Consider the following 26,337-nt stretch of genomic DNA (forward strand, 5'->3'; position numbering starts at 1 on the left):
CACCATGGTCTGGCATCCTAGAGAGGTATGATGCTAACATGGGCTTTTATCAAGTTAATCTTTGATGCACCCTGACCATGTGAACTATTTTTTCCAGGAGGTGTAATACTCATTCCATGATCCTAGCTAGAATTCAGGGTACTACCTGAACATGAACAGTGCCTGCTGAACAAGCTGTCATTACAACTACGTCCACAGCCATGACTACATGATTAACCATGCTTCGGTGTGAACTCATCCACCACTGATGGAGCAGTGAAAGTAGTACCACAGATGGAGTGAGATCTGGTGCATCCATGGGTACATCGGCTCAATATGCTGCTGTACCAATTATTCAGCCTTGGGGATGCTGCCAAGTCCCCAGCAGATGGTCCAGAATAGGTGCTGTATGATCCAGTACATCATTCATTCTCTCCAAGGAGTCATACATACAGTTCAGGCAGTATCATACTTCAGAATGCACAACATGCAGTACTCTATCTCTTCTGAGGCCCTGGTGGAACTTGCCTGTGCCTTCACGATGGTCCTGCACATAGAGTGGGTAACAATACTGACACGCCAACATCAGAGGAGGGATGGCAAGCATATATTGTCTGAACGTTTCTACCAACATCCCTGTGTGGTACTTCATCTTCATGAAAGGTGAGAGAGATTCTGCCAGCTCTGCAACTTGGTTAACCACAGTATTCTGATCAGCTGTGTCCCCATAAACCTGTCCAATCTCAGATGGTTCTGTGTCATGGGTATGTGTAGGCATTATAACTGAACAGACTATTAGAAGTGGATGTGAGAGCCACAACCTCCATGTCAGATATGCCCTTTAGAACCTCAGACTGTGGCAGATCATAACCACCATCCTTGTCAGAGGGTACTGATCCCCTAACATCAAGTGGAGGGAGGTCCACAGTTTTGATGTCAGTCTTATCTGTAAATACATTAAGAAAGCAGAAAAGCAGAAGGAATACAAAGATAATTACACTATGCTACCTACACCTGAATAAATCAACAACACATGCAAATGCTAATAAGCAGGTGGTCATTGCACCTCAATGTCAGATATACCTAAACACACAGATTTCAGTTGATAGAGACATTATAAGCACACAATTTAAGACAACTTAATAGAAACCTAAACTTTAAATAATTTGTATATTTGAATGACATACCTGGGGCATTACTATTTGAAAGCCTCTGGTTCTCCCCACCTTTTCCCACAACATCCATCACAGCACTGTGAAATTCTCTTGAGCTACCCGGATCCCTTACAGCTGATAGTAACTCCTAAATCTCTGAGAGTGGTGGTTTAATTGAAGGCCCACCCCAAGTTGCTCTTCTCTCTCTCTCTCTCATGCCACAACCTTGTCTCTGTCAGTAGCCTTTTTTAATGATTTCAGTGTCCCTTTGTCAAAGCCTTGAATACCCACAGCATTCACATCATCAACCACCTGTCACCACACGTGATCAAGGCAGGGCTTATCAGCTAGATGAGGCTTTAGGAACTGTGCTATTGGAGCCGAAGGACCTGCACTAGGACCTCATTCTCATCATCTGAGGATGGATGTTTATGTGGGACTGATTCCTTTTTTTTTGATTTGGGAACCATATCCCTGCTGTGATAAAAAAATCTATATCAGACAAAACAACACACCAGGGGGTAGGGGTTTTACAGGCTTTTCCAATTCTAGGCAGCAACTAATCATTATGCAGGCATCATTTATAAGTGAAGTAAACTGTTCTGAATATTTCAATGCAAGCCCTGTAATATCCCCATATGACCCACCAAAACAGATAAAAAATATGACTACAGAAATGACAGAAGAATACTTTATACAACTACTAGTCAGGTAGAATGCTGTAAGCAGAGAACAGTTACTTAATGTAACAATAATACACATAAGCTGCTAGAAATCAGACATGTTTGAACATACTAAGAATGTTGCCTAAACCCTATGAAATACAACTAACAGAATATAAAGGATTAGTCCAGATAAAATCACTTTAGCTAGCAGATCTAGATGACTCTCTCTTATACATCCCTGTGGTAGGAATAAAGATACCTTGTTGAAGTTTCCAGCAGTTTATTCAGTTAAGTAGGTAGATGGATGAGTGTTCTTGTTCTAATGAAACTGATAAATTAGATTAGAGCATCCAGCTACTTACTGAACTGAATAAACTGCTGGAAACTTCAATAAGGTGTCTTTATTCATCCCACAGGGAGGGTATCTGAGAGAGAGAGAGTTTCATAGATCTGCTAGCTATAGTGATTTTATCTGGACTAATCCTTTTCACTCTGTTTCTTGTTAGTCCTGTTATCATCTGGGTCACAGGTGGGATATCAGATTTCACTTGAGCCCTCTGGATTACCTCTGTTTTTGTAAAGGTTAACTGCAATAAAAAAATGTTCATTTGTTCAATAAAAAAAAAAGAATTTTGCAAGGCTAGACAGTAGTCATTACACATAAAAGGATTCAAAATGTAAACCTGGATGCAGTACTTATAAAGCACATTTCATATGTTGAAATATTTGAGACAGTTCTCCAAAACACATTGCAAATCCAACATTTGTACTGTCAGCAACAGCTTTGTTTGGGAGCTCTAGGGAAACCAAGCAGTCTTCCCTATCATGATGGAAGTTCCATAGTCTCACGTTCTGCTTATATCATGTATATTAACCCCCACTTTGCAAGCTGAATATGTTAATTAGGTCTCAGCTCATTTTCATTCCTGAATCACTCCATCTGCTCTATGCACTGGGCAGGTAAATATGGTGTTAGTATCTACAAGTTGATGTGCACACACCTGAGTAGGGTTGCCACCCCTCCGTTTTTTTTCCAGACTATCCAGAAATCAAACTGATTCTCCGGTAGTCCAGAAAACACTGTACAAACTCCGGTATTCTGTTTCAAAAAGGAAATAGACTATCGGAGTTTGTAAATCGCTGATTTACTATGCTTTTTTACAGAAAAGTATAGTAAATCAGCCAAAAGCAAGCAGCAGGAATGGAAAAAAGGGCATTCCCTGCCAGATTATGTCATCATGACATCACATAAATGGGAGGAGTGTGGGCAGGAGGGGTGGTATGGGCAGGGTTACTGGTGATGCGAGGGGTGTGGCTTTACTCTGGTTTTAGCCACAATGAAAGGTGGCAACCCTACACCTGAGCAGTACAAAATCAATTATTAAGACCTTTGGATAGGTAATGACTTGCAAATGTGACTCATTAGCAGTTCTTCATATTCAATTATATGTTTAATACTTGTGTAAATGAGAATTCCATTTACAGAGGGTGTGTCAGAGAGAAAAGCCTTTATTAACAAGGTTTACATTACATTTACTAACTTAGGAGATAACCTTGATACACCCTTTCTTTAGCATTTTTAAGAAGATTAGGTACATGTGATGACAAAGAAGCTGTAACTCACAGGATATATATAACTTACAAATAAGAAAAAAATACATCATACTCATGGCAAAAGTAATATATTCATGGTACAAAGGTATTACAATGAAGTACTGCACTCACTCATGGGAATCAGAAACTCTTCTCTTGCAGACAGATGTTCGTAACCTCCCATGCTTTACTATCCTCACTTCCGCAAGGATCGCAGTCCTACAATTGTCCTATGACAGGACAAATGACAATTGTGTGATAGCATGTGTATAGTGCAGAGTAAATGTAAATGTCATATGTACAGTGCTGAGTACCTGTGCTTGACTTTCCCTAACTTTGTTTGTAAATCTGCAGGTGGCAAAAACTGTTCATCAAGTCAGTGTGTTGCATTGTAATCCCATAGGTGTAGAGTTCAAATCTAGTGAAGATGTCACTGTGAAAAGGGTCTATGTTATTTCATCAAATGGCCACATTGTCAAATGGCATTTCATTGGAAATACTGTTTATTGAACCCCCGTGTGTGTATGTGTGGGGGGGCTGATCCCCCTACAATCCCCACTAATTATATATACCATCTCCAAGATTGCACTACAGTGGGGAAAGGGCAAATTTCATGATCCCTACTGTGATGCAATCACAATCAGAACAGTTCAATGAATGGCATTTCTGATTAAATGCCATTTGACAATGTGACCATTCAATGAAATAATAGGAACTCCTGTGAAAGTAATGTAAAAATTTTACTTGTATATACTCACAGTGTTAACAAATGATTGCACTGAATTATGAATATATGTTTCTGTTGCACAGAATTTTGAATATATGTTTCTATTGCACTGAATTATGAATATATGTTTCAGTTATTTATTTTTTCGCATGACCTTTTGCATAAAGGTTAGCATTGTGCAACAGTGCGCATTAGTGATGCCTTTTACTGAATTATAGTTCACTTCCCTTAGCAAAAACTAAAAATTTACTTTTGCATGCACAAAGAGCCTAGCTGTCAGTTGCACAAATGAGGTGCCTTACTCAGTTGTTTTGATATTACTCTGTGATACAACGTTCTAATACCCCAATGTGTTAATGAAGTATTTTCTGAGTAATAGCACAAACAGTCCAGATATTAAATCCAGTTTAGGAATACCTTACCTTTATGGGGCATAATGCATACTCCTTGTTTTTCTGTACTTTAAGCTAAATTATGCACAATATGATTGTGAATTGTTACTGCTAAACAAGAGAAATATGAGTTGTGTCACCTGCAGTACTATATCACTGATTATAGTAAAAACATACTTCTGTGTGCATGCCATAAAAAATGAGTTAGAGAAATATAAAGATCACACCAATACATTTTCCAAAATAAGTATGTACATGGCTTCAGAGACATATATGTTTAATGATCAGTTGCTATAAACTCTGTATGACCCCTTCCACAGTATGTTTAAACCATAAATGTAACATGATGTCATTGAAAACAACAGTTCATCACACACAATGTCAGTTGTTTCTTACTGTGTGAGGCAGATTGCATGGAACACTGTTAGTATGCCAGTACGACTGTAGAGAACTGGCATTTCACATCCAATGTCAAAAAGTCAGAAAATAATTACAAATGCACTAAAACATTACCATATGTCACTCAAATAAGCTTGGATTTGGCACATCAGTTAGCTTTGAAGATATTACAAAAATCAATGCAATTTAAACTTTTCTACAGGAATACGTACTTGCCTAAAATTATTACTCCAATAAAGGAATACCTCAAAGTGCAAGAGTTACAGGGTTGTCAGAGTAGGTCTATATATAGTCATGTTCAAAATTGTACACCTGAGCTTACACCCTTGAAATGTCAGTTTGCTTGTGGTGTTAACAGTTAATACACAGAATTGGGCTATGTTCCTTTTTGTCATGGGTTAGATTCCAAGGTGCTATCATTCAGTTATTAACTTTTGATGCATCACCAGGTTATTGTGTATTACTTAAACAGAATTTATTTAAGGACAACAATGAATGACAGCAACATCATAGAAATTTTCATTTCATATTTATTTGTGACAATGTCGATGTTATGAATGCTATCAACTATCCCAGATCACATGCTCAGAGGTGGCAATATATCATATGAAATGTAGCTGAAATGTCAGCATTAACCAGCATTTGCTGGAGTTGCTTTGGAACAATTACATATACTGATTGGCACACATGGCCAAGTGTTACTGCTATGTTTCTCACCTAAAGTGGACAATGAACAAATAATAGATACATTTCATTCCAGCCCATTTTTTTTACTTTCTGTCATGTAAATGTGGTTGTCTAGCTTGTCTGTCATTGTGCACAGGATGGTATGTGCAATATCTGAATTGGGCTGTGATTCCCTGTAATTTTTCCAGAAATCTCAGAGAAAACATAACAGGCAATGGTGAGAGTAGTTCTTCAGTTAGAACAGAGAGGTAGTGAGAGGTGTCAAAGCTTTTTGTTGGACTAATTGTTCAACATTATAGCCAAAGGCTACTGCAGGGTGACTATGGGGCACAGTAGAAGGCCAAGGTGTACAATAGTTTAGCCAAGGCAGTTACCAGTGCAACTGGCATCCCAAGCACACTTGAACAATGCGATTACCATTATAGTGACTTAATATAAAAAAATCAGGGCATCCTTAGTTGATGCGAGAAATATTTTAAGACTTATGAGCCTCTTCAGTTGTGTAAGTATAGTGGTCTATATCCAGGCAATACAATACCATGACTTGCCAACAAAACAGGGGTTTGTTATTACTTTTTTCTGCTATGTGTAGCTTCTGCACAGGCTGAAGGAAGTAAAAAATATCAGGAGAGACTGTAACACCTCCAAGAGGCATGGTGCAAGTTATGGGTTCAGGTATGAATGTTTACTATTTCATAATAGCAGTGATTGTAAACATAGATTATCAATTATCTAAACATCAGTCCATAAATATTTGAAAGTGTAATATATGAGTATGCATACTCAGCATGCTAATTGTCCATACTTAAATGAATACTTTTTGCACAATAGCACTAGTCAGTGGTTCAGAAAACATAAGATGTCTGTGGGTTCAAATCCAAGCAGCAGCAATTAGTCTGTATTACTTAATATTTGTTATTCTGCAATCAGTGACTTAGAATGCAATTTTACTCAGTTCACATAGAGATTACATGACTTGTAATACATAAACCAGATTTGCTATAGTCAGACTATTTGCATAAAGTGTATAATATTGAAGAGATGAACCTCTGCTGGACAGTGATGTGACAAATCTAAATATTTATGTCGGATTATGCATTGACTGTGATATATGATAACTTCATGATATTTATGATATTGTTCTCTGCTGATTTTCCCCCACCCTATATATCCATTTTTTGTGCGTTTATAACATTTGGACTATCATTCCTGCTGTGAAATGACCACCATCACTAGAGCTCAGTCCAGCAACCCTCCACTGGTGGCTACTGTGATATACCACAAGCAGCACAGGTACACAGTACTTTTAGGTCACAACCTGCCATTTTTGCATCCACAACCTTTGCACTACCTGTACCACTTGCATTAGGTAGCTCCAGCCGCAGGGCTGGTCCAGTGATACCCACTAGGAATAGTGCAACTGGAGGTGGCAATTATGTCACCCGATACAAGCTGATATGGCTATTGGAGGAGATTATGGAGAGGGGTCTCAGTGCCTGGACTGGCCATATCGAAAGGATCCTGGAGTAAAGAACCAAATTACCACCCCACCCAGCACTGCCCCAACTGTCAGTGACATGAGACAGTGGTGAGAGTTCTGAGGGTAAGGACTAGATTCCCATTGTAATCACACTAGATGGGGATGCTCCTCCAAACTCCCATATCTATCCTCAATCACGTTGTCCCTGACCGCTAGTTTTCATCACCATCCCTGCCTTGTATGTTCTGTATGTCTTCACCTGCTACCTAATATACCCTATGTACCAACCTATCTCATTCCTAAATACCTTCCCAAACATTCTTCTTCATTAAAAAAGGAAAAAGTGCACCTGTTCCACAAATACAGTATGCCACAATTGTGTGCGCATTACAGAATTGATTTGGTCCAATTGGTAACACAACATTATTACGTTATTGTCACACATCCTTTACTATGTGACTATCTAATTTTGTCAGATTATTTGTGGAAGTACAATGTTAGGTTATGAAGAAGTGGGTAGCTATGGTTCTCTCCCACCACAATCCTGCATATTCCTCTATAACTTCCCCAGTGTCCTACCCTCTGCTTGCTCCCCATGTCCACCACTGTTCTATAAATCCCATTCATACCATTAATCTGGTTAAAATAGTTTCACACACCACACACATGGCCATAAATGACCCAGAAACAAAAATCTCTAGTTTTGCCCTTAGCATTTGCTCAAAGCTTGGCATCGAGCAGCAACAAGAGTAACTGCTACTGCTGCCCTTCCTGTGGCAAATACTGATGAATTTGCCTTCAGACATATTCATGTGGTGCTCCTTGTGCTACTGTGTTAGCCCTGCTGTGAGACAGAAGTCAGTCCTAATAGCAGTATGAGGAAGCAATCATTATTATATGCTTAACAGGCTCCAAAATGTAATTTACAACATATAGGATGTTTAAATTCTTATTACTGATATGAAGTCTGATGCACACATAATCCATTGCTTCATATTTTTCTCATTGTCCTTTCAACAGTATGATTTCTGCTAGCTAAAATATTACTTCCTGTGTGGTATGCTGAGATAATACTCACAGCTAGAGAATGCTGATCTAGCATCATCATCCCAAGGTGTTCAAATCTAGCATTATGTACAGTGTTAGTGACAGTTTCTTTCTTATTACATTTTAACCTGTGAAGTTTTGGCTACATATGTCACTCTTCCACAACCATTATGCTGATTTCTTAATTAGTTCACCATGTCCTACTTCTGCTTGCTCCCTATGTTCAATGCTTTACTGTAAACAACATGGCAGAAGTTTTAATGATGAAAACAAAATAAAGTTGTAACAAACGCAAAAACATAAAAATAGGAAGGCACAAAATGAACTGGAACATGTAGCTTTTAATAATTACTAAGTGGGATGTATTACAGTTAACTTTCCCTGGACATGGAATAGTCCTGTGGTATTTATGGACCACAGTGTATGGCCCATTGTGAATGTATTTACACAGTTTACAAGAACCGCATTTTGACATGCTGCTATAACTCAAAAAAACTTTTCCTTGACCTACCTCAAGGATATCGTTGACATTTTTCTCTTTAGAAAAGGTAATAAGAGGGAATTTACCCAAACGTGTCCTAATTCCATCATTAATCACTATATGCCAATGCCTTTGAACAATGTTAATACACTCATGTGTAGTATTACTAAAGGGCATGATAAAAGAAACAGTGCCTTGAGGTTTAAGGAAAGCACTACCAAAACAGGGCATTCGGCTGCCAGGGGAACTATTAAGGATAGGTGCAAATCAATCCAACTGATGTACTGCCACCTCACCTGCTATGTCTCTTAAAACTTTGATAAGATACCACCGATCCAGAAATAATACAATTGAATGATGTAATTCAAATTTAAAATTAGTGTCATCAGAAATTAGGCAAGATGGCCTAACCATCTGGCCCTTGACTGATTTCTTCTGGAAAAGGGGTTGGCAGCTTTCAAAATGAAGGTATGTGTTGAAAAAGGTTTCTTTTCTATTTATAGTTAAAGTAAAACAACCCTTTACCTCATCTTTACCAAGGGAAATGTCCAAATAGTTAATACAATTTATATTGACGGAGTAAGTAAATTTAAAAACAATTGTTGAATTTTGCCATATGGCAAAACAATCTTTCCATTCTTTAAACTGCCTTTCCATAGGATCAGCACATCATCCAGTTATCTGAAATAGCCATGTATTAATGATAAAATATCAGGGGTAAAGAAGATGGTCTTCTCCCACATGGCAAGTACAATGTTGGCATATAATGGGACGCATGCAGCACCCATTGCAACTCCTGAGATCTGGTGGTAAAAGTCATTTTTTGATTCTGAGAGGCATATCTTAAGAGACTCATGGCATCTATTAAAAATCTTAAATAAATTAGAATATCATGATAGTCTTACATTTATCACAATAGATGTAGTTGACCTTTTTAACGGTCATCTCACACGAAGTTGGTTTTGAATGGTTTTCTTCTTTTTTATATGAACATTCATCCTTGTCAGCTCAGGGCACCCAGGTAGTTATTGCACTTTTAGATATTATTTTTAATAACAATTTCCACATCTAACAACTAGAAAATCCACAGAAGTTCATCACTAAAAGAATACAGGGTGTGGGTAACATGTCCTATGCAGATTACCTCAAAGCCCTATCCCTATATTCTGTCTTCTACAGGTTGTTGAGGGGAAACTTTGCCTGCCATACAAGGCATTGTCAGACCACACCCTGTTGGTCCTCATGCATATATGCAAAACAAACAGCACCAGAACTACCCATGCTAAAGACTTAAACATTGCCAGTGATATAAATAGGAACTGCTGGAGAGAGAGAGAGAGAGAGAGGTACAGTATGTATCCCAGAGACTACCCCTTCTCTGAAATAGACACCCCATCCATGGGAACCACAGTCCCTCCCTAACTTAGTTCAGGTTTAAGTTGGATAATTGGGTGGGGAACAGGAAATTCATTCCAGGATTGGTACCTATGTCTCAAATGGACACAGGCAGCCTGTAAATAGCTCCTCTCCCAGGCCTTGCTTTTAAAATCTTCATCTCCTAAGACCCTGCTTACAGTTATCAATGGTACCAGAACTTATCAGAGATTGTGGTGGTGGTGCTGCGGTAGCGTTGTCACCTTACAGTAAGATGTTGTCCTGTTCGATTCTCAGCTAGAACATCTTCTGTATGGAGACATGCGTGAATGGGCGTACCTTCGTTGAAGGTTGTGCGTCAGGGCCGGCAACTCGGCACGTAAAAATCTACTGCCAATCATTAGCAGACCGGAGTTCCACTGTGGTGACCCCTAACCAGGAAAAGCCGAAAGACACAACAACAAGGGATGCATGGTTAGGTTTAAAAAGGTCCTTGTGGTCATTAGCCTAATGCACACCTATAAACCTATGAACCTTTTAGCCACAGCCCTGGATTGTTCCATTATCATGCAGCTTGTTTATAGAACTGCCCTCTGCACAAATGCTTCTGCTAATGTTAAACCTCAGTGGTAGGCTTTCTATGAATTGGAAAGAGTTACTGCTAGGAGGTAAACGTCTGATGTTAAAGGCTGCATACTTGCTATAATCCTTTTTGAATACGAGTGTTAGTTTTGGAAATATTAGTGGACATGAAAATATTACATATCTTCCTAATTAAAGAAAAATCAATCTTGCAGATGCCAAGAAAGTTGTAAATCATTTTAATGAGTGCTTTCATTGTATACACTGTGAACGTCTTCATATCTTGCCAATTACTGACAAACAAGTAGCAGTATTTCTAGTATGCTGTATTATGTTTGAGCAGTAACATAGTACGTTTCTGTCGCCCATCAGGACATTGCATGCCATGCCTCTCAATAACACTTAGCTCTTTTAGTTATGATAGTCTGAATGTAAGTATTAAAATCTAAATAATAACAAGTAACAAACAGTGACTATTATCTGCAATGTAGTCACATCCTAAAGCAACAGTCTTAGTGTCATTTTGTTATTCATACTTTACCATTTCTTAGGCAGCCTATAATTGATTGTTTAGTCTCTTAGTTAAAGGAAGACAGCTTCAACAAATGTCAGAACATCACAGTAAGCTATTGGTATTAATCGGAAGTACAGAAAAAAAGGTGCATATAGGCATGAATAGCTAGATATTGCTCTAATTCTATTTAAAAGTTAATAGAAAAGCATGTTTTACAGCAACTTGCATTTTCAGAGCTGTAAGAAGTATGACACTCTTATTGCCTTGTTTGACTGTCATCTGCAGTGATCTTCCAAAAAGTTAGACATTTTAGGAGGGAGAGGGAAAATATGAGAGCAAAATGGACATTCTGCAAAACAAGAAAAATAAGGGAGCTTTGAGATACGAATGTACCCAGCCAGGAATGCTCTGTCAGTCTAAGATGTGCCAACACCACAGCTCTTCAGAGGTTAGCTCTAAAAACATGAAGTGGAAAAAGAGCAAAGCCACAGTTAAAGCTGGTGCTAGCATGAGAAAATCATACAATCCTACAATGTTAGGCGGTGAATAACTTTCAGCAACTGTATTTGTATGAATGCCAGGCCTCAATTCAATGTTGTTGGTTAATGTTATGTCACTGCAATTTCAGGCAGTTGGAAAAAATCCGATTTAATGAAAATCTGATTTCAGACCCTGTGCTTTTACTTAATTATGAAGCACAAATTAAACTCCTTTTTACCTTTGTTTTGCAGAAATTTGCAGACCTATCAGTTAGAAAGTGCCTGAGCTACAGTCTTAATTAAAAATCACCCTCAAATCTAAGATTCAAGGAGGTGAACTAACAAAGAAGATAGAGAGCCTAGTTTACTGAAAAAAGTAGTATGGTTGAGAATTAAGAGGCTGCCTTTAGGCTCCTATAGAGCTGTAGGCCTTAGGCGGCCACTTGAATTGCCCTAATTATAATCTGCCACTAGCCCAGAACAATGAAACTTTATAGTCTACATCCAACACTGTATTTGGCAACTTTTTCAACTTTTTCAATGCAGCAGTGAGCATCACAGCATAACTTTCTGCTAAGCCATTTGTAGCAGTATACCCCAGTACACTTGTAGAACATATTATTCTATTTTTCTTTTTATTAAAATGATAAAATTCTTTTGATGTAAATGGAGTAGTAGATGTATGTTTTGGGAAATGCAAACAATAAATAGTGCTCAAATGTCTTTATTTACTATAGTATACAATGTTATTCATACAAAAGCACTTTTATAAATATACATAACATCATCACTAATACACTGTTCATGAATGTTCATGAATGATATACATAACACCATCACTAATACACTGTTCATGAATGTTCATGAATGGACTTAATATCAATAGCAATATATATTTAACATCTTAATGTATATCTCTATGCATTTGCTGGTGCTTGATTTCTTTTTAAGATCTTCCTGTAAATTCTGATTGATGCAGAGATGCTTGTGCTTGTCTGGGTAGTGGCACTTGATAACGCTGCTCAGTGATTGAAACTTGCTCAAAGCCAGGTTTCATAATCTGTAAATGTAGTGATTTTCATGCATGGAGCACTGTGTTGTTTTACCTTTGCTTTCCAATGGGATATATTTTTTTGTATTAGTAACTTGCCATGTGTACATTAACCAGATTGTTTTCACGACTCTGTTTCTTACTCATATTAATCTATGTTTTCCTCTTTGTTGGGAGCCTTTCTCTCAAGATTCTCATTTAAAATAAGCATTGTTTACAAGATTAACCCAGTCAATGAAACACAAACAAACAAACAAACAACAAATAAATAAATACATTGAATTAATTACTTGCTTATGTGCTTTATTAATCAGTTAATGTGCAGTAACTGGTCTACACATGTGGAAAGTGTTATAGCCATGCACAGCCAAAGTGATCTCTGCTGCTTTAAACCATATTCAGTCATAAGATGCATGTTAATGTATTCCAGGGGGAGAAGGGTTTTAGGGAGCACAGTTTCTTGTTTAGTCTCCTACCATGACTCAGTTGTAACACCTTTATATTTTCTTTACCTTGTTTCATTGTGTTGGTAGGTTTATCTGGTTGGCATTGCCAAAAAATGGCACTAAGGGGGTGGACAATCTCTTTGCTAGTAACTGAAACCCTAGATGGGACAAACACAGGCCATCTCTGGTAAAGCAGCATGGTCTATCAGTCATGTCTTCCCAGACAGACACATACTGGACCCTTTGCAATGATGCAAAAGCTAAACTTATTGAAGTCAATTATTTTTTGCTCATGTTATGACATCATCCTTGCAGAATGTAGAATACTGCTCAGTGCTAGGCTCGTATCTGCCTTGGACACATTATCTGAGAGCTTCATCATGTCTCTCTTTATATAGTGCAGGGAGGTGCACCTCAAGTCATTGACACCGGCATGAACTATGACAGAGTCATACTGGTATTTGTTATGCAAGAACTTGAGTGCATGCATGATCTGACAGATGCTGGCACCAGACAAGCAACTAACAGTCACTCTTTCCTTGGTCAACCCAGTAAGATTGGTACTCCTTGTGCTATGTGAAGAAGTAGGCTTAACTTGCTGACTGTGTTTTATGCCTGGTTTGTGCTCTAGAGGTCTCTGAGGTTTAGGCAAGTTAATCTTTAGAACTGCAACATATGATAGATTGCGTGTAATGTGATGGCCTTGGTGAGACGTGGTGTGTGATGTACTGCTCCCCCCTGCACGGCTCATCTTCAACAAACACCTGCTAAATTTTATGCCACACATGGCAGAATTTTAAAGTACTTCGGTTCTGACCACAAATGCAATATTGCTTCTCATTTTTAAATGCAGATAACGCACTGAAAAATGATCACCATCTTCTGACATGTACTCTGACATTTTGTGCCCAGGGCAGCTTCCTAATTTTTTCCACACCCTATCTATGCTTCTGGTTAATCAGGTAGTTAGATTGCTCTGTAGACTGTTTTCATTCATGACTTGGCCCAATGGGCAAATACAAACTACAGACAAAATATGTATTTCAAAAAAACTGAGGAAATGCTATATATTGTATTGTTATAAATATCAAAAAATACAAATAAACAATGGAAAAAGGTACATTCATGTCTGATAATCAAATACATTATATATGCAGTTCAAATGGACTAAGGTGAAGTACATACAAGCCAAACCATCAGATATATGAAAACAATTCTAGTGTCCTCAGTGGATATGACATTTTGCAGTGGTATATAAGAGATTGAAAATGGTCAAAAATACAAAACAATATATAGAGGATCTCTTGAAGGATCATGGGAAAGAAGGCAATACAGTATCCTGCGTTGACAGTTGATGTTATCATAGTTAATTACTGGATCCATTCATGCTACTAGCCCAGGTCAAAGTACTACATAACCACTTACCTACAGGTAGGTGAAGACTGAACTCTTGATTGTCATTTGCCCGAAGGTCAACCTGGCAGTGATCAGAGCACCTCCATAAGAAATCTGTTTGCATGTTTTGCCAGCAGTGATGCCCCTTTTGGGGGTAATATTCCCCCTCTTCGAGTTGGTGCGACCATACAACTGGTATATATAAGTTTGGGGGGGGGGTTCTCCACATCAGGGAAAGTGTTTTATTTTTGGCCTACATAACATCCCTTTAAGGACTGTCTGAGAGCTGGCCAATACACTGATCACTTATGCCCAACCTGTTATCATTCTTCTTTTCATAGATGGTCCTAGTCCCTGAAACTCAAGCCATTGTAAAAGATGGTCTATAACCATTCATTAAAATGTTATAGTCATCAACATTAATTAATCTTTTTGAGACATGCAGTATACCTGGCAGCAAATAAATTTAATTTCCATCACCCTGTCTTCATTAGTGGCAAATTTTACTTCCCAATATATGTTAAACATTTTAAGTTCTCAATGGGTCTGGACTTTATGTTCCTTTTCAGATGATGTTAATTATCTAGTCCTTCAGAAGGCGGCTGTCTTATACCTGCATGTTAGTAATCAGCTCTTGACAGGGTATATCCCCACAGCAGTAAATGGGGCAGCAAACTTTAAAGGGGTCCATTCAATGAGTAAAAATGGAAGTAGTCCAGCTATTCCATGGATAATGTTCTGCCATCAACAACTGACAGAAGTGGTTGTGAATACAACAGAACTGTGGCCTTTCTGGATGCTATATATAGTGGTGGTGGTAATTGCAAATACCAGGAAAATAAAGTACTGTAGTTTAATGTGGCAGCCAAAATCGATCTGTCATTTATATTGGAACATCACTTGTTTATTCTGCGGTCACCCAATGGATGTCAGTGAAAGCAATGGTTTAGGTGTTATTTGTCAACAAGATGCCCAAACAATAATATCACTGGTTATGTTAGACAGAAAGTTTGTTTTTGTGTTGGGAAAGCAGAGCTGTCTACAGAAAAGATTAAGTCCAAGGAAATGTAAAATGTACCAATAACACCAAGGCTCCGGTCTGGCAAACAAAAATCAGCTCTTTATTTCCAAAACACGTTAAAATCCACAAAATATGTTCTTCAGAATAATAAATCAATGGTTTTTATACATTTCTTTAAACAAGCAATTATTAATTAATCAATTAAATATATGTTAATTGAAACAACAGCATTTTTAAACAAAGTATACACCTTTATAAAATGTTATGGAATATTTATTAATTCATTAATTTATTTATTAATTCATTAATTTATACATTTTGATATCACCTACTTGAATATTACTTACACTTACAATAGTAGTTAAATAAAATATGTATTTATTCATTTATTTAACTATTTATTCATGTATTTTATTGTCATAATTTTTTAACAAGTTTTTAATATTTAAATATTTATAAACTTTTTTTGGGATGAATGGAATGAATGTTATGAGCTTATTTGTATAGTTGCACTTCAAGTGGTTTACCTAATGAATGTCAAAAGAAAAAAAAAGTTCACTCCACATAACTTTTTAGAAAAACTTTTTAAAAATGCTGTTGTTTCAATTAACATATATTTAATTGATTAATTAATAATTGCTTGGCTACAGAAAAGATTGTCAATTGTCTTCAACACCATAATTAGAAAGTTAATTTCTAGAGGGAAGAGAGATGGCCATACAAACGTTATCTGACACTATTCAGGCCACTTCTGAAATATTTGTAGTTTGTATTGTTCATGTGAAGAGTCTAGAATTTATCACCATGGGAGTTGCATGCTGTAGCCAAGAGGCTTTAAGGGCAACAGACGTCTAAGCTATAGTTTTACTCAAGAGAAATCTGTGAGATGCACAAGAATATGGAAGAGGTCTTCAAAAGAATAAAACCCACATGGAACTGTGAATGTGTCAAACTACTCAGTGGAAGCTGACTTTTTCCAGATAGATATATCAATAACACAGCTAACAGATCTAACTCGTTGAACAGGGAATAGGTACACAAGAAGCTCTACAGAAGTTTGGGAACATATTCCTTTTAAATAATATGGACATGCAGAAGACAGCATGATTTTAACCTGTTGTACTATATGTCTTAAAGCCACCCTCTAAGAAGATGGGTTAGATATTTGCCTTTTCTGCTATTAACATATATGAAAATACATGCATTATGTGTTGGTTGATAAATATCACACTGCGTGTAAACAGTACATCTATATTTGTGTTTTTCCAGCTCCAAAATTCATTTGTCTAAACCTTTTAACTCAAGAAATCTGGGCAAAGCCTGACATAATGGGGGACAAAGGCCCACAAATAGAGACAGGTTTTAAATATTCCTCTTATAAACTCAGAAAGTTGATAGAATAACAGGATTAGCCTTAACATTAATTTTTCTGAAAAATATGAAGTCTGAAACTCAACTGGATGTCATTATTTAGTGACTTCAATCCGCATGTCGTCACACTAATTTGCCAGAAAAACAGATTTTATGCGGAACAGACCAAAATTATGAGGCAAAAATCTGGACATTCTGAGGACAGTTGAGTGGTATGCTCCAGATCATACCTTACATGGTCTTTTTGAAAACCTGAGGAAAAAGTATAATTTTCAACATAACCTTTATCAACACAGCTAACAATCTTAGATTTGGATGAGAACAATAACCATTTTATTTTATTGAATTGCTCAGTTAATAGAAACAGCTGTTCATCTTATACTAGTTCATACGCCAATGCTTATTGGTGCAACCATATTATCTAAATAATAACTAATGGGCACAAAAGATATTTGCTTTACTATATTTTAAATGCAGTCTCAGATATCCAATTTCTTAAATTATGTATAAGCACTGTTGCAAATACATACATCTTTGTACCAGCTCTGGTAGTGAATTTGTAGTTCTGGTAAGGTAACACTCCATCTGAGGCTCACTGAATGTGAAACAGGATTGGTGTTCTGTGAATCATAATTAATGATGTGACAATGACATTACCTGAGCTTCAGAAATGTTTTCAGAATTCAGAAAAAAAAAAACAAATGACTGCTTAAAAGATTGGAAGGTTAGATTTGTATCAATGCTTCTTCACCTGATTATTTGAAGCTTAAAACCTTTGGTTCTGTAGGGTCAGCCAGATGTATTTGAAAAGTATGCTTTGCAAACATCATGTTTACTTTCATTTGTTACACTAACCATTAACCTATGTTTCTGCTTACTTCACTTTTTCTTCAGTATAATTGTCTTACAACAGAAAAGAAATCTAAATAGAGATTTACTCTGTGTGGGTAGCAAAACAGTGGAGACTTTTAATGCATGTACTGTTGATTTACACAACTTTAGAGATGCAAACTAGAAAGCAGGAAATTCCATTCAAATAGGTCCAATGTTATAAAATAAACATTTGTAAAATAGATTATATTCTGAAAAGTGTGCCAGAGTGAGTTGGTTTGATTCTGATTTTATATTAATAAAAATGTATTTATTTTACTGAAACTTGAATTTGTATTCTATGATTACTAGTTTTTATTTCTGTGCAAAGCTAGGTTTCTTAACATCTTCAATAATGGCTTTAGTTCAACTCTGTGGTGTTCTTCCATGGTATGCCAGACACCTTCATGAAAATTATGAGACTTAGATGGACCTATCAAAACATTTTAAAAGAGCTCACTAGCAGATGTGCTATGTCAACCTTGCTGTGCTAAATACTGCAGAAAATGTTACCTAACCATGCTGCATGCAATCATAAGCATCAGATGCAAGAAAATATATGCAAAAGTATTTCAATACCAGGTTTAAGGGTATGCAAGTGACACTCTTCCACAGTATTTACTTAGATGATGCAGTCTTCATTGTCAATACCAAACCCACCTTTAATAGCATTAGATAGCAAAGTTTAAATAAATATCAGACTGAATCTTATGTAATGACAATTGTTTAGTAGAGTGGAAGCTCTGTAGCATCAGACAATATATTTAGCAGTCCTCTGTTTTCCCACACAATCACTTGGGTTTGAAATGTACAACTGAGTGACCAGTAAAACATTTCTGTTGTACAGTAATTATATGCTGTTGAAGCTGAGTGAAATTATGTAATGTGAAAATGGTGCATGTGAAGTTATTGCAACATAACTTATTGGTTAAGGAAAAGTTAAAGCTGTAATGCATGCTGTCAGCTGCCTGATGGTGGCACCAGAGGACATCAGCCATTTTCTTAACATTTGTCAGGCACACATGGGTCCTGTGAGGTCACTGATTGCCATGCAGCTGCCAGTCTGACTATATTATGGAATGTTAATTACATAAGTATGGTTTCTCTGCAATGCTTTGGTGGACTCCAGGTATGGTACTACAATAGGATGTTTTATGATCTTCGTGAAGAATAAAATGAACATTATACACTGGGTCAGGTGGTCATTTACAAACTCCTTTCCACTTGCTGCAAGCCATTTGTAAACACATGTACCTACCAGAGTATCTATCTATCTATCTATCTATCTATCTATCTATCTATCTATCTATCTATCTATCTTATCTACCTGCCTGTTTATCCATGTAACTAAATTTCTACCAAATTAAATGTTATATGGAAAATGCTGTTGTGTAGATGCACACAGTATATGGATGAATTATACCTCTGTTTGTCCTTCAGCATCTCAGCAAGTGATGTTCATTCCAGTAATAGGAGTATACTCTACGTTATGGGAGTGTACTATAATAAAATGATGCTATGTGTGCCTCCCAGCTGACCTATCGCTTTCCAGGAAAGGCCAGGCCCCAACATTATTGTTAAATAAATCACTTAGAAAGTATTCTGGCAGCCAAAGTTGACAACCAGGACTTTTCTTAGAATTAACTTCAATAGCCAGCACACATTTGTATCTGCAGATTGTGAGAGGACTGGCTGTTGGTCTGTTCTCGCAAATGAAAAAAAAAAAAACATTTCTGGTTTATGAATGATTTAGAGGATGTGCATGTGATAGCCATTGGTCAGTAATGAAAATAAAAAAAAAAATCCAGGAAGTGAATTATAACTTAATTAAATTGCGTGACTACTAGTCTTTAGACCATAAGTGATTTTTTTTCTGTCTATGTTAAACCGAACTATTGTTTGAGAGTAAAAGTTTTTCGGTGTTACTGCTATTCAGTGTGATAGTAAGATGGCATTTAAACAGCTGTTTGCATGATTAGTGCAGAGTTGGTCAGGCATGAAACACTATTGCTCTGACTTTACATAGCTAGTGCATTGTATTTATCTTAAAGCCATATCCAACACTGAAATATCCCCAGGGAGTGCAGCACAGACTCCAATTATATTGCTGCCTGAGTCTCTGAATCTGCCTTGAATTGAATGAGCTACAGTCATTTGTGCTAACATTAGCTCTTCAGACAGCAAAGAGCAGAACTAATAATGAGGTAAATGGATTTATTCACTTTGCACAAGTTTGAACTGATACGTCATTTGTTTATTATTTTTATTCTTACAAATATGTTTTCTCATTGCAAAAAAACCCCAAGAAAACAAGAATTAAAGACTACAATAAAAATTCATATATAAGTGATTTTTTCATAAAACTTCATACAAAGAATATCACTAAAAGGCACTGTGAAGCCTGCAAGCCTAGCCAGATAGAATTTTGGAGATAATTCTGTCATCTGTAAATCTTCTTCTTCTTCTTCTTTCGGCTTTTTCCCGGTTAGGGGTTGCCACAGCGGATCACCTTGTCTGCTCATGATTGGCAGTGGAGTTTTACAGTGTCGAGTTGCCAGCCCAGCACCCAACCTTCCACAGAAGGCACAGACACACACACATTCACACCTAGTACCAATTTAGAGTATCCAATCCACCCACAGCATGTCTTTGGGATGTGGGAGGAATTCTGTCATCTGTAAATATTAATGTAAAACCACAGGCTTGTTGTCTTAAATGGTAAAAACAGTGTTACATGTGTAACTGAAAAAAATATAACAACAGTGCACTCTACTGACCAAGTAAAGCATGTTGTGACTCTTTGATGTTAAAACTCAGAGTCAGTCAGTCTGAAGCGAGGCATACTGCCTATCGTTGTAAGACCAGAGTTAATGGCTGGAATTTGCATGCATAAATGTCCTTTATTGCTCTGCTTTCTGCCCAGAGGTGGAGAATGTAAATGTAGTTTCTGTTAGCCTGGGAACCCAGGGAAGTGTGAAGAATTATGTAATGTGAACCAGGAATGTGATTTTAAAAACAGAGAGAATCAGAGAGGATTAAGCATTTTTGTCTTGACCATCCAACTCGCCAGCAATGTCTTGCTCTATATGTAAGTTTATCTCAGATTTGTGTTTTCTCTTAGAAATAGCTAGAAACTAGAAAGATTAGACTAAGTGTTTTTCTGTGATGTCAGAACTGTACTACCGAATTATTTTAAGTATTTCTCTGTGATGTCTGAACTCTTGACTAGCACTGTGCAGTAAAAAGTACTGTCTTGTGTTTTGACTATTTGCTATTAAATATTTTTAAACTCTTTCAACTGCGGCTGTTTTTGTAGAGCTAATTTAAGCTCTTTAGAGTACTTGCATGCCTTTGGTAAATTGTACAAAGACACTCTAATAGCTCTAGCCCTGGGCTATAATACCAGTTGGATAATAATATTGCACAGTAATAATTGGACACCCTTTTAAGGGTCTTTGAGTAGCTGGTAAACATTAGTGGGTGGTAACAGCTGGTACTACCGTATAGTCTGGGAAAAGGGGGCACAGCTGGAGAACTTGTGCCAGCCTTCCCCAGGAGTGTCTGTGTGGTTATATAAACTCTTCTCAAAGTGTGTGTGTGTGTGTGTGTGTGTGTGTGTGTGTGTGTGTGTGTGTGTGTGTGTGTGTGTGTGTGTGTGTGTGTGTGTGTGTGTGTGTGTGTGTGTGTGTGTGTGTGTGTGTGTGTGTGTCTGTGTGTGTGCCAGCTACTTGGGCAGGGACACAAAGCACTTGTTTGATAGAGAGGGTGCAGGAGGTTTTAGCTTGCCCACTAGGCTGAGATCTGGACCCTATAGCTGGGCCAGTGGGGAGTCTTGTTGGTGACCTGGAGAGCAAGGGAGCAACCAGCCCTGGACTGACTGTGATCTCTGTGTGCTCTTAACGGAAATTGCACTTTACTGTGTGTATTTGTTATCCTTTCCTCCTATATGAGACACCCCTCACTGGTGTTAGTGGTGAGGACTGAGGCTCCTTGATTGCTGGGCCAGGGCACAGGCATTACAGGCACAAGTAGAAAAAGGCCTATAGTACAAATGAAGAAAATAAGACAATCTTAAGCTCTTAAAAGATAAATATTTATTTATGGAGATTTCTAGCAACATTTGAAAAAAAAAACAGTGGTACACAAAATATCAACTGAAACTAAAAATAAATAAATAAATAAAAGTGGACCATATTCCAAAACTGTACAAAGACAACTATTTATAAGGATGCTACAGTAACTATTTTGCTATTATTCATGGTAGGTGACCAGATATGTAACATCTATGAAGCCATATCAAGATCAGATGGCAGATTCCAATATTTGCTTGACAAGGTAAATACTTATAGAAAGACCCTGAGTAATACAGAATATGAAATATGTAAGTATAGAAGTGCAAGACTAAAAAGGCAAAAATAATATGACTCCACGAGACATGCAATAATAATATATGCAATATATATTTAATTGCATGAAATAATTGGACTGCATAAGATGTGTAATAATATATGTAATATATATGTAAATACATGGAATAATATGACTCCACAAGACATATGTAGCAATATATGTAATTACATGTAATAATAATATGACTCCACATATGAGGCTATGAGGCACAAGCTCACAAGATAAAAAATGTGAATTTAACCATATTAATAGATAAATCAAGTACAGAAATAATACATTCATGCTGCAGTGTCAAGGTAAAAGAAATATATAAAGGTAAAAGGCAGACTGACAAAACAATTTTTCATGTACTCATGGAAAACAATGGACTGGTAATGATACATACTACTGTATAGAGACTGGTGAACAGGAAATGGAGGAAAAGATAAGATAGTAGAAGAAAGTGTGAATGTTTTAAAAGAATGCGATGTGAAAACAGAGACTGAATTAACCAGAACTACATATTGACAGTTTGTCATGTCAAACTGATGTAAAGCAAAATATGACCATTCTAATAAAATCTATGTTCATGAGCACCATAAACTGATTTGCAGATATGCTTATTTGAGCTAGTGTATAGCAAAGACTATTTGTCATCTGTTATTAATGACTAACAGCTATGAAATGGCTGATAGCGTCTAACCCTGTGTAGTAAGTTTTAAGTGGCTATATCGCTGAATAAATACAAATAAAAGCACAGTTCTAATGAACTTACAGGGAACTTCATTTAGTGACTGAAGTGAAAAATAAGAGCTTTTTCTCTACTAAACTATTTTTAAGAATTACAGATTTCTCTTGATCAATGCCGATGTTAAAGTCCTGGCATTAACCTTGCTTAGAGTCTACAGTTTTTGAAAATAGCTTAGTAGATGAAAGAAATTATCTTTCACTTCAATGGTTTAATAAAGATTGCAATTAGTTCATCTGAACTGTGAGGCAATTTTTATTTGCTTATAAAGATTAGTTTAGATCCCCAATGAAAAAAGCAGCTCCCTAACTTTCAGTGGAATCCCTTCTCAGCGAATGTTAATTTATCTTTCGAACATACACAACAGTGATCATTAAAGATGGCGACTGTAGAAACATTGAGAATGAAAAACTAAAAACCACAGGGTGGTGTGATAGAAGTAATGCTACCATAAGCTAATACAGACTGTTGCAGAGATTTGCTAGCAGCTGCTCATTAGAGTCCTGATTACAGGTACAGACTTCTGGGCATGGCACCTGGGGTATATATCCAGGCAAAGGTGTTTATTTATTTATTTATGTATTATTTTTGCCCAGCCAAATGTTTCATAACATTTCATTTCATAACATGATCACTGGAAACCTAATGCCGGATGAGTTTATATCTTTAATTATTTACATGATTGATGTTATTTGATTATTTACTTGCTAGATGTTCCATGTTCCTGCAATATTTAATTCCTTACCTACAGCTGCTTGTTCCTACGGTACTTACCTACTGCTTGATGTTCCTATAGTTTCTGTTTTCATGCTTCTTGTAGTTCAGAAAATGCATCAGCATGCAAGCCCTCTTCAATTAGTATAGAGGTCTAAAACTCTGGATTGTTAATAAACTGCTTTCTGTGTGAAAGGTAAATGTTTTGAAGCTCTTTCCCTATTTTAATGTAACTAACTTAATATTTAAAGTGCATAAATTATGTCTAGTGATAGTGTAGAGGACTAAAATCCTGCTAACAAGCTGTTTTTGTGTGCTGAGTATACAGAGTTTGACTCTTGTTCTCTGTTCTTTAGTTATTTTTTAAGTGACGTAAGGGAACACAGCATCCTTGTTTAGTGACAGCACAGAGTACTAAAGCTTTGCCGTGTTAGCGAGCTGCTTTGTGTCCTGAGTATACAGCATTCAGAGATTTTTCCCTTCACTTCTCTACCTTTGCAAGTGATTTAGAGTATGTTTCTGTAGGTAGCATTTCATCTCATGTTAATGCATCCTCTGCATCTATCTTTAAACAAACAGGTTCTGCAAATAGGGAGTTTTACTTGCCAGTCTGATTCATTGTCTGTCACTGTAGTTACTGAACCCATGAAAACCTTTCTCAAGTTTTCTTTCAGTAGAATAATTTTAATTACCTTGTTTTATGAACTACAGCAAAATATCAAATTATATTACATTTCTTGGTTTTACTATGAAACGCCAACTTCTTGAAAGTCGATGTCCCAAAAGGACAAAAAAAAAAAACCTTGAAGTCCATAAGGGTGAAAAAATTAAAAACTTCTTTCTTTGCAGAGGGCAAGACTCCCCTGCACCACTAGTATGGAGGGCAAGCTACTTACCCCCCCCAAACTTATATATTATAACTCTATGGTCAAATCAAGTCAAAGAAAGGAGAAGTCTCTCTAAAGAAGTGAATAATTGGCACCACACAATTAGAAATTATACCAGCAAATATGTCCTATGGCAAAAAACATTCAACATTATGCCATTCCTCTTTTTTTCTCTGTGTGGTACTGATTCTCAAGTAATTTCACTTCAGGCATGTGTAGGGGAGCCTACATTTCTTACAACTTCTGTATCAAGCTGCACACTGCTGTGTCTCAACATGATAACTGTTACATCTTCTACATCAAGCTGCACACTGCTGTGTCTCAGCATGATAACTGTTTCAACTTCTGCATCAAGCTGCACACTGATGTGTCTCAACATGATAACTGTTACATCTTTTACATCAAGCTGCACACTACTGTGTCTCAACATGATAACTGTTACATCTTCTACATCAAGCTGCACACTGCTGTGTCTCAGCATGATAACTGTTTCAACTTCTGCATCAAGCTGCACACTGATGTGTCTCAACATGATAACTGTTATATCTTCTTCATCAAGCTGCACACTGATGTAGCTCAGCATAACTATCGTTACACCTTGTGCATTTGTGAAGCTTACATTTATCCTGCTCTTTATGCACATGCACATTTTGACCAATATCATATCTCTTTTTAAACTTGTGATTTTTCTACATTTTACTCCACACATGCCAAACTCATTTTAGCTTTTTTGTTCTTTACTAGTTCAGCTTCTCTTGCCTTTGGATTTTAATGTCAAGTACACTGGAATTTGCACTTAAACCATACCACTAATGTTACTCAAAATAACAGTCAATACTACTAATGTTAATCAAAATGGCAGTACAGCAATAATGATGCTAACAGCTTCTTCATTCATCATGAACACACTAACAACAGGCAAACCAGAAGGAATGCATTGTGGGATGCAGCACTTCTTCAAATGGCAATTCCCATGCAGTACTATTATACATATCCACAGTATATACAAGCACACAGTGACTACACATTTTTTATTATCACATAACTCAACTAGGTAAGTGAACTAAAAGGGTCAAAAATTATTGAGGCAAATGGAATAGCACCTGACATTGTTCTTCTTAGAAACAGTGACATGACACAAGGAGTGGTACAGGAAATTTTTATGACTGTGAGTCTAGTCTTGAATCTCAGCATGTAAGGGACCATTCAAATAAAAAAAATGGCAGTTACATGCGTAAACCCAGAAGACACAAGAAAGCTAAGCAAAAGCACTTTATTTAAAAAAAAAACATTGTCTCATCTGCAACATAATATGATGATAATTATATTTTCATTTTAGAGTCATATAAAATTAATTTCTTTTAATAAATTATTGTAAATGTGACTGACTGTGAATGTATAATAGATATTTAAAGCATTATGAATAATAACCATTTTGAAAATGATACATATATAAAAAACAATGACAGTTAGATTGAATTGATGTTCTTCATGTAATACAAAACTTTTTCAAAGATCTCTTTCCCTTCCTCAACAGACCAAGAAATAATTCTCCAGAGATCTAAATGTGATCTATTAACATACCTATCAAGTGTACCTCATTATGAGGAATGTACCTCATTTGGGGTTTTAAAAAGTTCATGTTCCTCAAAGTTCCTCAAAGTTCCACATTGAAAGACTCTGTCACACATTCAGTGTTAGGAATTTTTTAAGTGAAATCCATTGTAAATAGATATGAATTACATTAATTCATTAAAGGGTCTTCTTTATAAGTAAAACCAGCATATTTAACCATCCTACGGCCTTCCAAGTTGAAGTTGTTAGTAAGCCATTAGTATGTGTTCCACATTTTGCCCATTTGTTCCATATTATGAGGGCCATTAAGAGGGCTA

This window comes from Protopterus annectens, chromosome 3.part0 (assembly GCF_019279795.1).
Source record: "Protopterus annectens isolate FY-2018-M chromosome 3.part0, PAN1.0, whole genome shotgun sequence".
NCBI lineage: Eukaryota > Metazoa > Chordata > Ceratodontiformes > Protopteridae > Protopterus > Protopterus annectens.